Raw genomic sequence first — 12,512 nt, 5'->3', positions numbered from 1 at the left:
CGAAAAGAGGTGTTTCACCTATGGAGTTATCGAGTTTAAATAAAGATTAATATTAATATTAATATTAATATACAGTCACCTGTAATCTAAATATGCTATATACGGTCAAAGGGGCATTCCTTGGTATTCAAAATGCCCATGGCATGTGACGGTGCTGTTTTTAAAAGCGGCCACCTGCTTAAAATCAGTGATTGGTTAGATTTTCTCTTTCCATGGTAACTGTGGCAAAATTGGAACAGGTGACAGTATACCTTTAAAGTGGGTGATGATGCAGTATGGGTTTACATTTAAAAGTGGGTGGTGAAGCAGTATGGGTTTATAAAGTGGGTTTATAAAATGGGTTATGAAGCAGTATGCCTTTGAAGAGGGTGATGAGACAATATTTGTTTACATGTAAAGTTTGTGGACTTGTCCTTCTTGAGTAAATGGATGAGCTGGAAACGGATGGACATGAATATAGGAATGGGAAAAGGTTGACTGGATTCTCTAGTATGACTTAAAACATTCTTTTTTTCAGACTTTTGTGATGTGTTTTTGTCTTTTCATTGTCTGAGATACTTTGTGACCAGTTTTTAGCTTTCTGAGACTGTAATTTACCCAGAGTTGCTTTATGGCCAGCATGTGTTTTGTCTTGGGGTTAATGTTTTCTATGTTTCCAGGGATTTCAGTCTCAATGCATCTCTAATGTGGCAAGTGCTGTCTGCTATTTGTATGGGCAACTCACAATTTCAGCTTTGTCAGTTCAGGAAAATAAAATACTTGTATGAAATAGACTCATAAAATCTTTACCTCTGTCCCAATACCCTCCTTAAGTACTCTAGCAGTTTCTGAAACGTTCTATTGCTTCTGGAAGCTTAGTTTCCAGCCTGTCTGCCGTCTTACTCAAGAGAAAAGAAAACACATTTGCAAACTCAATTTACATGTATGTGAAAAGCACTTGGTCAAAAACTGTTCAAATATTATGGCTTATAAGGCATACATATTTTATATAGCGTATACGCAGCCCATTGTTTTGTTTGTATTCCCTATGGTATGGTATTCAAGGCTAAGCTCTATAAGCACACTATGAATTTCTAGATGTTGGTTGATCGACCTGTAGTTGGAAATCATGTTTCAGTAGTTTTTTTTGTATATTGTAAAAGAAAGAGCCGATTATGAGGACATCCACTCAGCCAATATTCAGTTTGCACAGCAGACTTCATTTGATCATTCACTCAGAAACTTGTTTAATCAGATTAAAAAAGTGGGGCTTTTTTCTGGGAATTAGGAATCGCTTCAAGCGCTAATTACATCTGTTCATGACTTGCTAGAAAGCAGAAGCTAAATCTGGTGGACACAGTGGTTCCTTTCATTTCTGATGAAATTAGTGATGATTTTCCATGATAATATTTATGGGCTGTGTAATTCTCACTGCCTGAAAGAAAACAACAGTGTCTGCAATTTACACTTACCTGGCATATTTTTCATAATACATACTGTTGTTGGAAAACTTTAAGCTCTGTGAAATTGTTGCACTTTGTTGAACAGTGAAAGAGGTATGATCTCATAAGGAAATGAGAACTTCTGCAGAGAGAGGCTTCAAGTAGTTATTTACGAGAATCAAAATTTATAATCATGATAATAAGTGACACTGAAATCTTACCTTATGATTTGTTGTAGGGAATATATTTCACACATAAAAATATTTAATTCAGAATTTTCAAAGAGGGTAATCTGTTTACATCTAAGTACAGGATCAGGAAATATTAACAATGAGTGGATCTCTCATATTGTCCATTGTGAGTGTTAGCTTCATAATATATGGACATTTTATAGTTGAACTTAGGGACAAGAGCTGTGCAATTTTTCATTTTTTCATTTTGTTGCTCCAGAAAACATACATTTTCTTATTCGCTTCTCTCAAAATTATTTTAAAATACAAAATATCAGCTTTAACCAACAGTATGCATTATGTACAATAAGCAATTAGTATTGTTCAATGTACCTGTATGTCCATGACTACATCAGGTGCAAGGCCCAACAGGAAACTCCAACAAATTTAAGAGTAGCACAAGAAACAAAATTTACTAAAAGAACGAACATCATCCTATACACATGAAAAGTCACAGGTGGTGCTGCTTTAATTCCCGGTAAGCTGCCTTTCCTTGTCCTTCCCAGAAAGGGTACGGAAGACTCCAAGAAAAAGTCTGACTCCAAGGACATGCTTGGATAATTAACACCCCAAGTCTTGAATTTTTTACCATACTGGTATTGTGCATAAAACAGGTGAAGACTATTTTCCTTTAACCATAAACACCCTAACTTCAGGGTCTATGCTTTAACCATTTTTATCACCTGGGTAACGATAGCACTTTTCTTATGTGAACCCTTTCACCCCGTTTTCTTGTTTTTAGTTTCACCCATCCCATTAAAAATACAACAAGGCTGTACCAATCTGATGGTCGAAGGGTTACTAGAAAAAACAATTATGGAGCTAAATGGATTGCGGTGTATAAATCAGTTTTATTTTAGAACTCTGAAATATATTGTAGACAAATATTAGAAATTAAAACTTCTTTTATAATAAATTTTACGGTGCAAAAAACCAAGATGGTGAAGACACAGTTTCTTGCGTTTTAACAAAATGACTTCTTAGAAACTAGATCATCTTTGAAAACATTTATCTAGGACATTCATTATTTAGAAAACCTTCCCCTGGGGAATATTTTACTCTTTGTACAGCATTTGGCATATTTAGGTCATCACTAAGATTTTTACAGCTGATCAAATTCCATTCACTGAAAGCTTTTGATATTTCTTTGAACTTCCAATCACGCAACCGCCCCCACCCCCATAATGTATAGGTCCCTCCACTCTACTGAAAAAATAGTACAAGCCATACCAATATATGGTGGTATAATAGACACCAACAGAGATTACTGGAAGAAGAAGTTCAATCAACTCTTTCTTGATTTTCTTGGGAAATTGGTTTCAAGTCCGGAAATGTTGCTTTGCAGCCATCTGAATGGCCATTTATTGCCTGTTGAGCCGTATGTTTTCTTCATCAAGTTCAACTTTGAGGAAATGGGACAATCCACATTCAATTAGGTTAAGTCATGGTTGGCTGGTCATCCCTGGGGAGCGATTTGCCTCCAATGTTACATCACATCAGAAGAAAGGCAGTGTTTTCGCAGGTAATTACCGAGTAACTTCCCTATTCTTCTGCTCAGCTTGAGACTTTGTCCTCAAAGAATGGCTGAAAAGTTCTACAAGTTTACTCACCCGTGCATATTGGATCGGAAAGCAGGAATTCACTGAGAGAGTGGCCATCGTTTGAGGCAATAAAGTTTAATGAGGGAGAAGTTGTGCCTTCTTGTATTTGTGTTGTGTGAAGAAAACTTTGGCTGTGACTGATGCAGGCTACAGAAATCCTAACACAAGGCGCCAACTTTTATTGTCCATGTGCGCAGAGGATTAATAATGAAAATCAACTGATTGTGTGTCGATGTAAGATGCTGATAAAATGCTCCTGGAAGGGTTATGTGTTTTTAATTTGTTGTAGTCACTGAGTTATGTCAGTGACAGTTCCCTGTTTAATAATGTTGGCGTAATGAAAGAGAGATAAGATATTTGATGTGGGAGAGAGATAAATCAAAGACCAATCTAGCACAGAGTAACAGAGAGAAGAAAGACTGAACTGAAAGATGTAATGAACAATTCAGATATATCAAGATAAAGAAAATGAAACCTGGATAAAGTTCAGGGGGAATAAAAACAAATGAATAAATTATGAGTGGCCCCTTGATAGGTAGATAAATGGATTAGAACATCATTGGTGTGTTTGATAGGCTATAAATAAATTGATAGTCAGTTGGCTGTTGGGTTGATTTACATATCAATTATTGAATCAGTGAAAGCTCTGGTCACTCAGCAGGGTAGTTGAATCAAGCTGCCACTGAAGATGCCACTGCTGGCTTCATGATTCCTGTTTACAGTTTGTTTGTTGTGCAGATGTACTTCTGTTCTCCTCTGCATGTGTTTGCTAGACGAACAAATGGAAAGTCTGATGGCTGTTGTAACGAGTAAACCTATCAGTTGTTTTGACAGTGTACATGTTATGGTTACTGATACCATTGTTTCATTTGTGTTGTATTCTCAACTGTTTATTGTGTCTCTGTGTTTCGTATTCCTGCAGTACCTATATTGAGAAAATTTGCTGAATAAGCACTTGTCTCAGCTCATCTTTCTACAGTTTGTGAAATTTGAAAACATTTTTCATCAGCATTGCAAGTATTTGCCTTGCTATGTGGAAAACGTTGTTTACAAGAACACCTACAAATGCATTCTCATACATTTTGCACTTCAATTATTATAGAATTAGTCTGTTTATAATTAAAGCAGATATTGTATCCTACTTTTGCTCCTCAAAGTTTATAGAATTTACTTATGGCAACTCAAGAAATGTTGTAAAGTAAGCACAGAGAATTTTGATTCATTTTGTGCTCACTTTGTGATATTTCCTCACTGCCTATGTAGCCACATGTATTTTCAGCTACACTGACAGCCACTGTTGGAATAGCTCTCAATTGCCATCCTCCAATAATTCTGACTCATATTTTACCTCAATGGCTTCACTGTAAACACACTGGCGTCAGCAGGTTGTGACAGAGTCTTGCTTGTCAACTTGCAATTTTTTTTTTCCAGAGATTCAGATATGATTAACTGTGGCATAGTATTTCGCCTAAAAGTGATGTCAAAGCTTAAACAAGAAATGTGTATCAGGAACACTCTATACTTCGGTTTATATCAAAAAATTGAAAGTAAGACAAATTAGAAGTGGAAGAGAATATCAAGTGTGTATTTCATGGTAACTATGGTAATCTCACCTTCAATTATTCAACTGTTCAGAATACTATGGTAAATCCAACTGTAAAAATAGTTTTCTGATTTCCTGTTCAGAATGACACCTACGTAGATGTACATGTCCAGGCTGTCAGTTTTATCACTTCCTCAGCTCTTCATGAAAATTTTATAATTGAATCAGTGTAAAGTCATAAAATGTTATGCATGTCCATTTTCCCTTTGTATTACAGTTGAGTTCAGAAAATGGATGAGCTTTATGGTATAGCCTGTGGCATTGTAACCACAATCATAATTGTTTCTTCTTGCTGCGGTGAAATTATTTATTTGTGATTTTTTATGATGTTGTACTCTGGAACAAAATTACAAGTAAATAGACAATTGATGGGTTTGGAGATGATGATGTGGCTGTTTTGTTGTCCTTCCCATCATCCCTAGGGGTTGGATTATTTCAGGTGAGCACAGTGGCAGCGTGTGTGCCTGATAATTCATGATTATCTTTACATTATGGAAACGAGGCACCCTGGATTTTCATGGCTCTCCCGTTGTGGGGAAAGATTTATGATGACTCCACCCTGGGATGAGAAATATTCCAAACAATGTCAGTGGAATATGGATGTTAAAGAACAAGTCAAACAAGGAGAGTAGAAAGAAGTCCATGTATCATGACAAAGGGGGGGGATATGCATACAGTCAAATGTGACAGTCAGGAAAATACGAAGTGCGCATCAGTCAAAAACACACTGTGGACAAGACAAGGAATATACAGGTGTACAGTTTGGAATGAAAAACTCTAGGGAAATTTAATTTAAATGTGATCTACTGTTATGGCTTTTTGTTACTGTTGCTAACCTTTCATTCACATAAAAAAGTTTTTAAGAGGTAGATAAAGAAGTACAAGACATCTGCATTAGTTTTGTACAACCAAAATCCTTAATTCTTTGAAAAATTGCAGGTTCGAAAAGGCGTAAAAAGGGAGCCCCACTCAGTTTGAATTTTCAAATACTAGTCTACATTCTTGCTATCAGTGTTCACGTACATTAAAATTGTACTGTTAATGTCATTGTTTGCAGGGTTCAAGCGTAATTATTAAGAAGACTAATATTTGTTGGATTGAAGTTCAAAAACTGAATTGGCATAATTCGATTCATTCGATGACAAATTATTTTAATACAAGTTCTTTGTCCACTGTTAAAAATTCTTGGTTCCAAATAGGGCATGAAGGTTTTCTTTGTACAACAAACCATATCACTCCCTGAATACCCTTCCGTAACGTTTTATTCATATCTTTGTTTAATCTCAAAATTCATGGGTATATCCAAAGTTCAAAGGTGACTTTACGACAATGTATAGCAGTATATGAAGATCAGACACTTCTTTCTGCCAATCCTTACAGTTGACAGAGATTTTGTTTTTTCAGCTCACCTGATACCGAATAAGGATTGCCACTGCTATATGTTGTAGTGTACGCTCAAAAATGCTATTGACTCTTAGGGCAATAAACCATAAGTTAAAGCAGCATTTTTAACTCACAGTTTAAAAGTAAGACATTGTTTTGAATGATAGATATTCAAAATCATACAGATGTGTTACCATGGTTATGCTTTCACTTATCAACAAAAGGTCTGTGCTTGTGAATTACTAGGACGACCTTGTAATGCCAAAGACGCATCAGTGAGGCAAAATATGGAACATCAATTTGTATCACCATTTAGCTGTAACTTTTGATGTGTTCTGATAATTACTGTACTCAGAAATTCATGTCAATATAACTAGTATTCAACTTATTCAACACAGCCTAGGTTTATAAACTTTTTCAGGATGTTCAATATAATCATTACCAACTAAACTGTTGTCCCTATATTGGAATTCATTTGTCAATGATAGGATTGCATACTGTACGTAATGTGTGGTGTTGACAACGCTAATACCTGGTACAATACTCTCAGGAGGAGGAAAATCTTTGTGTGTTTCAAAGGAAAAAAAAATCAAATATTATCAAAAATTACAGCTATTTGATCCCTTTAATCTTCAAATGATCATGTTTCTTCATACTGTAGCGTTCAATCTCTCATCAGATACTGAACAGAGAATATGCCTGCTTCATTGACAATTCCATTAATAAGTTATTAGTACTGTGCTGCTGGGATCTTAAGAAATCCTGCTAGACCATGCAATTATTTTGATTTCTCACACAGGTAACATTTACAGGGATCATATGAACATGTGTCAATAGTTACAATGAACTAAGTGCTGTCCTAATGCATCAGTGAAATGTACATCTACAATAGGATACATATTGCAAAGTTGTTTAAGGTAGAATGCGCCTCAGGGACAGATAGTCAGACTCTCAAATTTCTACAATTCTTTTCAGATCTACCACATGTGGGGCTCTTTTTAAAGTTCTTTGAGAAAGAAAACTTTTACCGTCTTAGTTTTTCAAAAATCCAAAATTTAATTTTCCCCATAGAGTTAACACAGGATTGGCAGCCATTTTGAATTTCAAATATCGCAAAATATTGGGTATTTGTTTCGCTAGTTCTAAACTATCCATGGTGACCCCCCAATTTTTATTGTTGTTATGGTAAAAGAATGGTTGAAAGTTTCATTCAGTAAAGTTTGAACAAAAATTCAAGTCTTTCACTTCGAGGCACATACTACCTTTAAAAGTGAGTTTCCCATTGATTGCAGTGCAGTATTCCTAGAAACTGTAATCATCATATGTGTGTCTCTGTCTCTGTCTCTGTTTTCCACTTCTCTTGCTAACCTGGAAAAAAATTAAAATTCAGAGTTTCAAAAACACAATTTTGTCATCATTTCAAGTCCCTTTGATATCACTGATCTTCTCAAATGATCACCTTAAAATACATTATAATGTGTGGTCAGACTTGAACAATATTGTACTCGGAATATTTTGTAGCCATCTCAAAGTCTTTCCAAAGCATTATTTTGAGAGACGATTTTGTTTTGCTGCAGGCAGTTTGCAGCTATGTGCGGGTACCTCATTTGTAGATTGTCATATTACTCAGCTTGCTCTTTGATTGGTTGAATTTCCTCAGTTTTTCTTACACGCATTCCTAAATCATATTTAGGATAGTTTGAAAGGAGGCCAATTGGGATATTGATGGACACAAGTTGAAGAAAGTACCTCTTCCATGCGCTTCAATGATGAATATCAGCTGGCAATGAGGACAAAATATCGTAATTAGCTAGGAATTTATGATCAGTGTCGAATATTATCTGGATTGCAGTCCATACGCTAATCAATATGTTATGTAGCATTGATGTGTTTGGGTCTCTAGTGAGCTACAAATTGGTAGCAAATGAGAATGTATTACCGACTATGTTACTGTCAATTTATCAGAGCAGGTACCCTAATGTCTGCAGCGAATGTACGGTATGACAAATGTCAGAAAGCTTACCAGCCAGATTGGAGTCATTCATAATTGTTAGAGCATTCAACCGCTAATGGTTTCCATGACAACAGGACTGATTTTGCAGCTTCTCAGCAGCGAGTTGCTCTACCAATTTTTCCACATCATGAATGGTTTTACTATTTCTTGGTGAGATTGACACCTCTGTTGCTTTCATCTCCATTCTCTTGTGCCATGTTTCAACCATGTCTTTGAAAACACTGTGGTTGTAGTTGTAACAAAATGTTGCACCTGAAAGGTTTGGAAAAAGTAGCTGTTACTTCATTGCAATGTTTGTGCCATGACAATAAGTGCCAATCTGCTCTGAGCCCAAACACATGCAGAAACACCTATTACTTCCAGTAATTAACATACCAACTTCCCAGTAGTTTTTGAGCATCATTAATTTTCAAAAATTAATTTTCAGAGTCCAGATGCATATTAATCTTGACAGCAATTAAAAATTGTGATAATGCGACATTAGGCGTGTCATTGTTGCTAGGCGGATGCAAAGTCTAGTCTTCACCAGCTTCAAATATTTGCAACTTTTTGAATTCTTCTGCTGCAGCACAATGACAACATAACAACATCCTAGTATTTTGCATGTTACTTGGTATGAATACTGTAAGGTTTAAAAAAAAACTGCTTGTACTGGCACTTTGATTTTATCAGTATACAGTATGTTATCTCAGATGTAACAAATCTCCAACTCTACAAATTTGAATTTTTGGTGTTTTTTGTCGTCCACTGTAGTCAGGTCATGTACTGTCTGAACGTCATGACACTGCAGAGTTTCTTTTTCTCAGCTTCAAGAAAAGTCAAGCTGACCTGTCAAATGATAAATTGATGTATGTGTACTTTATTGCCCCCCCCCCCACTAGCTACCATGTTTCTTGACAACATCCTGAAGCACTGTTTTGATAGAAAAGATATTAATTGTAAAATATTCAGTATTTCATGAAAACTACCAGGATTTGATCCCTTCCTGCTGTGCCTTTCCTCATCCCACTCCCTCTAGGAAATAACTCTCGCAGAACACAAATTTACATGTAAAATTATGTTTTGAAGATCATTCTTCGGTCGTTGATGACATGACAGCGTTTGCCAAAGTATCACAAGTCATATCAAGTAAGCAGAAGTATGGTGTGATAGAATTTTTATTTATTTTTTACATTTCAGTGGAAAATACAACTACTGGTAATTGTAATTTGGAAATGTTCAATAGCACAGATAATAAATAGATGTATCGTTTAATTTTTTTGTTTTTAAGGAAGAAACTTCTAATGTTTTCATTTTTGTCTTTGAAAAACTGACAAAGTTGTAGATATTCAGGGAGGGTAGATGCTAATTGTTGTTTGCAAGACCTTCATAATCTGAATATCACCCTGCCATGATGGATGACTCGTCTACAAATAGTCACTGTAGCCTGGAACTACACACCTGCTGCATTTGCAGACACGCAGTCTTCTGTACTTCCTTCAAGTAATTGATGAAACACTTTTGCCCGTCAGGTCTGAAATACGGTTCTGTAATATTAATGATTTAGTAGCTGAAGCTATTAAAGATGCAGTCTCATTGATGATCAATCTTTGTCTTTTATCTCTCTCTCTCTCTCTCTCTCTCTCTCTCTCCTCTCTCTCTCTCTCTCTCTCTCTCTCTCTTTCTCTCTCTCTCTTTCTCTGTTTGTTGTATGTCAGTTTTACTCTTTTTCCTTCATTCACATCATTACTTCTATAAAGTACAGACATCCATGCATTTGAATGCTCCCCCCTCTCATTTTAACCTGTTCACCCTAGTTTTCTGCAAGCAGGTTCACAATCACCATTGACATCAATGGGATTGGGCCACACCATTGCGATGTAAGGGTTAAATTAATTTAAAGTCACACCAGTATAATATCTTCAAGTAACACCTCTACCTTCCCTTTGGCTTTGTGCCCAATATCAATACTGTATATTTATCAGTTTGAAAGACTGAATTACTTTCAGTCATCACTCACCACATGTTACATGTTATGATTAGGGTTAGGGTTAGGGTTTGGTTAATATGAAATGAACAACTTGTAAGATTTGTAACAAGTTTCATAAGCTTCGCCTGTTGCTGATGTTCATGTGCTTATAAATACCAGTGTGTTCAACCACCATGACAATTCTGCTGGCCCATATTTCTGTTTACCATTTTCGAAGAATATATTTTTTATGAAATTGTGGAAATTAGCAACTGAGAGCACACAATTGAATCAAAGTAGTCATATTAATATGAGAAATGTGAAATAATTTCACTTTGTTGTTGTGAAATAATAATTTATGCACCCAGTAATTCATTCTAAAGTCGAGAACCATACCTGAAAAAAATGCAAAAGATTCGTGTAATGACAAGCCAAGTATAAGCATTGACTGGCATGGCTCTGATTGCAATCCAGGCATGATGTATGTCTATATGAGTGCATTTCAAGAGCTTCTTCCATCTAATCATTTGGCCTTTCAGGCAGTAAAAGTATTTCATTTTCAGAAAGCATCGAATGGCATGCACAGAATACAACATAGGGAAGAAGGATAATTTGATAAAAGTACGCTTGAATCAGTAGCTTGTTTCAACGAAGCTGTTTTCGTGATTGTCTTACAAGGATGTCAGACAACTGTAAATATTGTTGTGAATGCATGTCTGCCTCCCAAATTTATGCAGTGGGCAAATTATCTATTGCATATAAGGCTCTGATGTGACAGAGGCCTAAATTCAATATTTGCAAAGCTTCCACCAGGTACCAACAATTTACAGATACAGTACATCCCTGCAAAATTACAATGTACTGGTGTGGGGATAAAATGTCCATTTTGAAGCATAATTTCATAGAATTGTAGGTTTAAAAATGTTTGAAAAATTTGTATCTATTAGACATGGATGTTTGAAGCTGTGACCACTCAAACCAACTGGACTTGTAAGATTTTATATGAGCTTTGTCAAAAATAGAAATTTGACAGACTAATTCCCCCACTGATCACGCCACACAGTTATAGGTAGGGTAATATCGACCACTGATTTGTCATCAGTGTATCAAAGTGTGACTTCTGGTAATGTATTTCCTTACTGTAAAAGCAGTTTACTTTCAATTTGTCTTATTCTTTTCCCTGGTGTGTGTTGAAGTACTATGTATATTAAGGTAGAATGCGCCTCGGGGTCAGACATTCGGAATCCCAAACTGTTAGAATTCTTTTCTGATCTAACACTTGTGGGGCCTCATTTAAAAGCTCTCTTAGAGTAAGAAATAGTTTCACAATCTTAGTTTAATTCAAATATCAAAAATTTTTATTTTTCCCCATAGAGTTAACACCGGGATGGTGGCCATTTTGAATTTCAAATAGGTATCAGTGAATTTTAGATAACTTGTCTCTCTAATACCAAAATTTGCAAAGTGACCCCTGATTTTTATTCGTGATTTGGTAAGAGTACGGCTAAAAGTTTCAATAAGGAAAGTTTGAGGAAAAATTTTGAGCCTTTCACTTTCGAGACACATGTTGCCAACACGATGCATTGTTCTCTGTATACAATGTTACTGTTGACAAATGAATTCTACCAGTAGTCCAGACTAAAATATTTAGGTTTCAAACTACATGTATAATGTAAGTTCAACAATAAAATTGCACATTATACACATATGCAGGCCATGTTGACATGTTGAATGTTAAGTATTCTAACATGATTTTGGATGTACGTTAGAACAAAATACTGTGCAATGTATTTTACTGGCAACAAAAATGCAGGAAAATACATCATTTCACAGTTAATGGAGCTTTAACCAAGCTGTCATCCCCACATACCAATGTATATGGTTCAACCCCCTGCCCCCAATTTGAGAATTCAAATGAAGCTGACAAGTCTGGAGTTGAAAGGCTGAAAAGTGGTAATTTCTCTTTGGTGTGCAGGGTCTGTCAGTTGCTGTGTAGCCTGGATGAGATGGGAGGGGACACTGCACTGTAATGATGAGTGCTTTATTGATTGCATCATTAAAACTGCTTAAAAGTCAGTGTTTCAGCTCTATACAAGACTTTTTGATACAATACTCCTCAAATGTTCCATGATGTTTGGGGGCCAGTGTTTTGCTCTGTATTTACTGAGAATTATAACAGATAACAGTCGACTTTTCACATGTAATTTATATAGTCAGAATGATGTTTCTGCAATGATAAGAGTTCATCCAATTTTGTGCCACAGATCTTTCAATACCCTAATTTGTAAGAGTTCATCCAATTTTGTACCGCC

General features: G+C 35.9%; 1 protein-coding gene and 1 long non-coding RNA gene across 3 annotated transcripts in view; one reads left to right on the top strand and one right to left on the bottom strand.

The window, feature by feature from the left end:
- Positions 1-12,512, top strand: part of LOC139132010 (rho GTPase-activating protein 6-like) — a 148,702-nt gene that overhangs the window by 74,731 nt on the left and 61,459 nt on the right. The gene's annotated exons all lie outside the window — the stretch shown is intronic.
- LOC139132009 (uncharacterized) lies at positions 7,414-11,527 on the bottom strand. The gene is made up of 3 exons (XR_011552229.1): positions 9,693-11,527; positions 8,262-8,504; positions 7,414-7,606 (listed from the first exon to the last, which is right to left on the bottom strand). It is a non-coding gene; the product is annotated as an uncharacterized lncRNA (long non-coding RNA).

This window comes from Ptychodera flava, chromosome 4 (genome assembly GCF_041260155.1).
Source record: "Ptychodera flava strain L36383 chromosome 4, AS_Pfla_20210202, whole genome shotgun sequence".
NCBI classification, from domain to species: Eukaryota; Metazoa; Hemichordata; class Enteropneusta; family Ptychoderidae; genus Ptychodera; species Ptychodera flava.
This window is presented reverse-complemented; position numbering and strand designations above follow the sequence as displayed.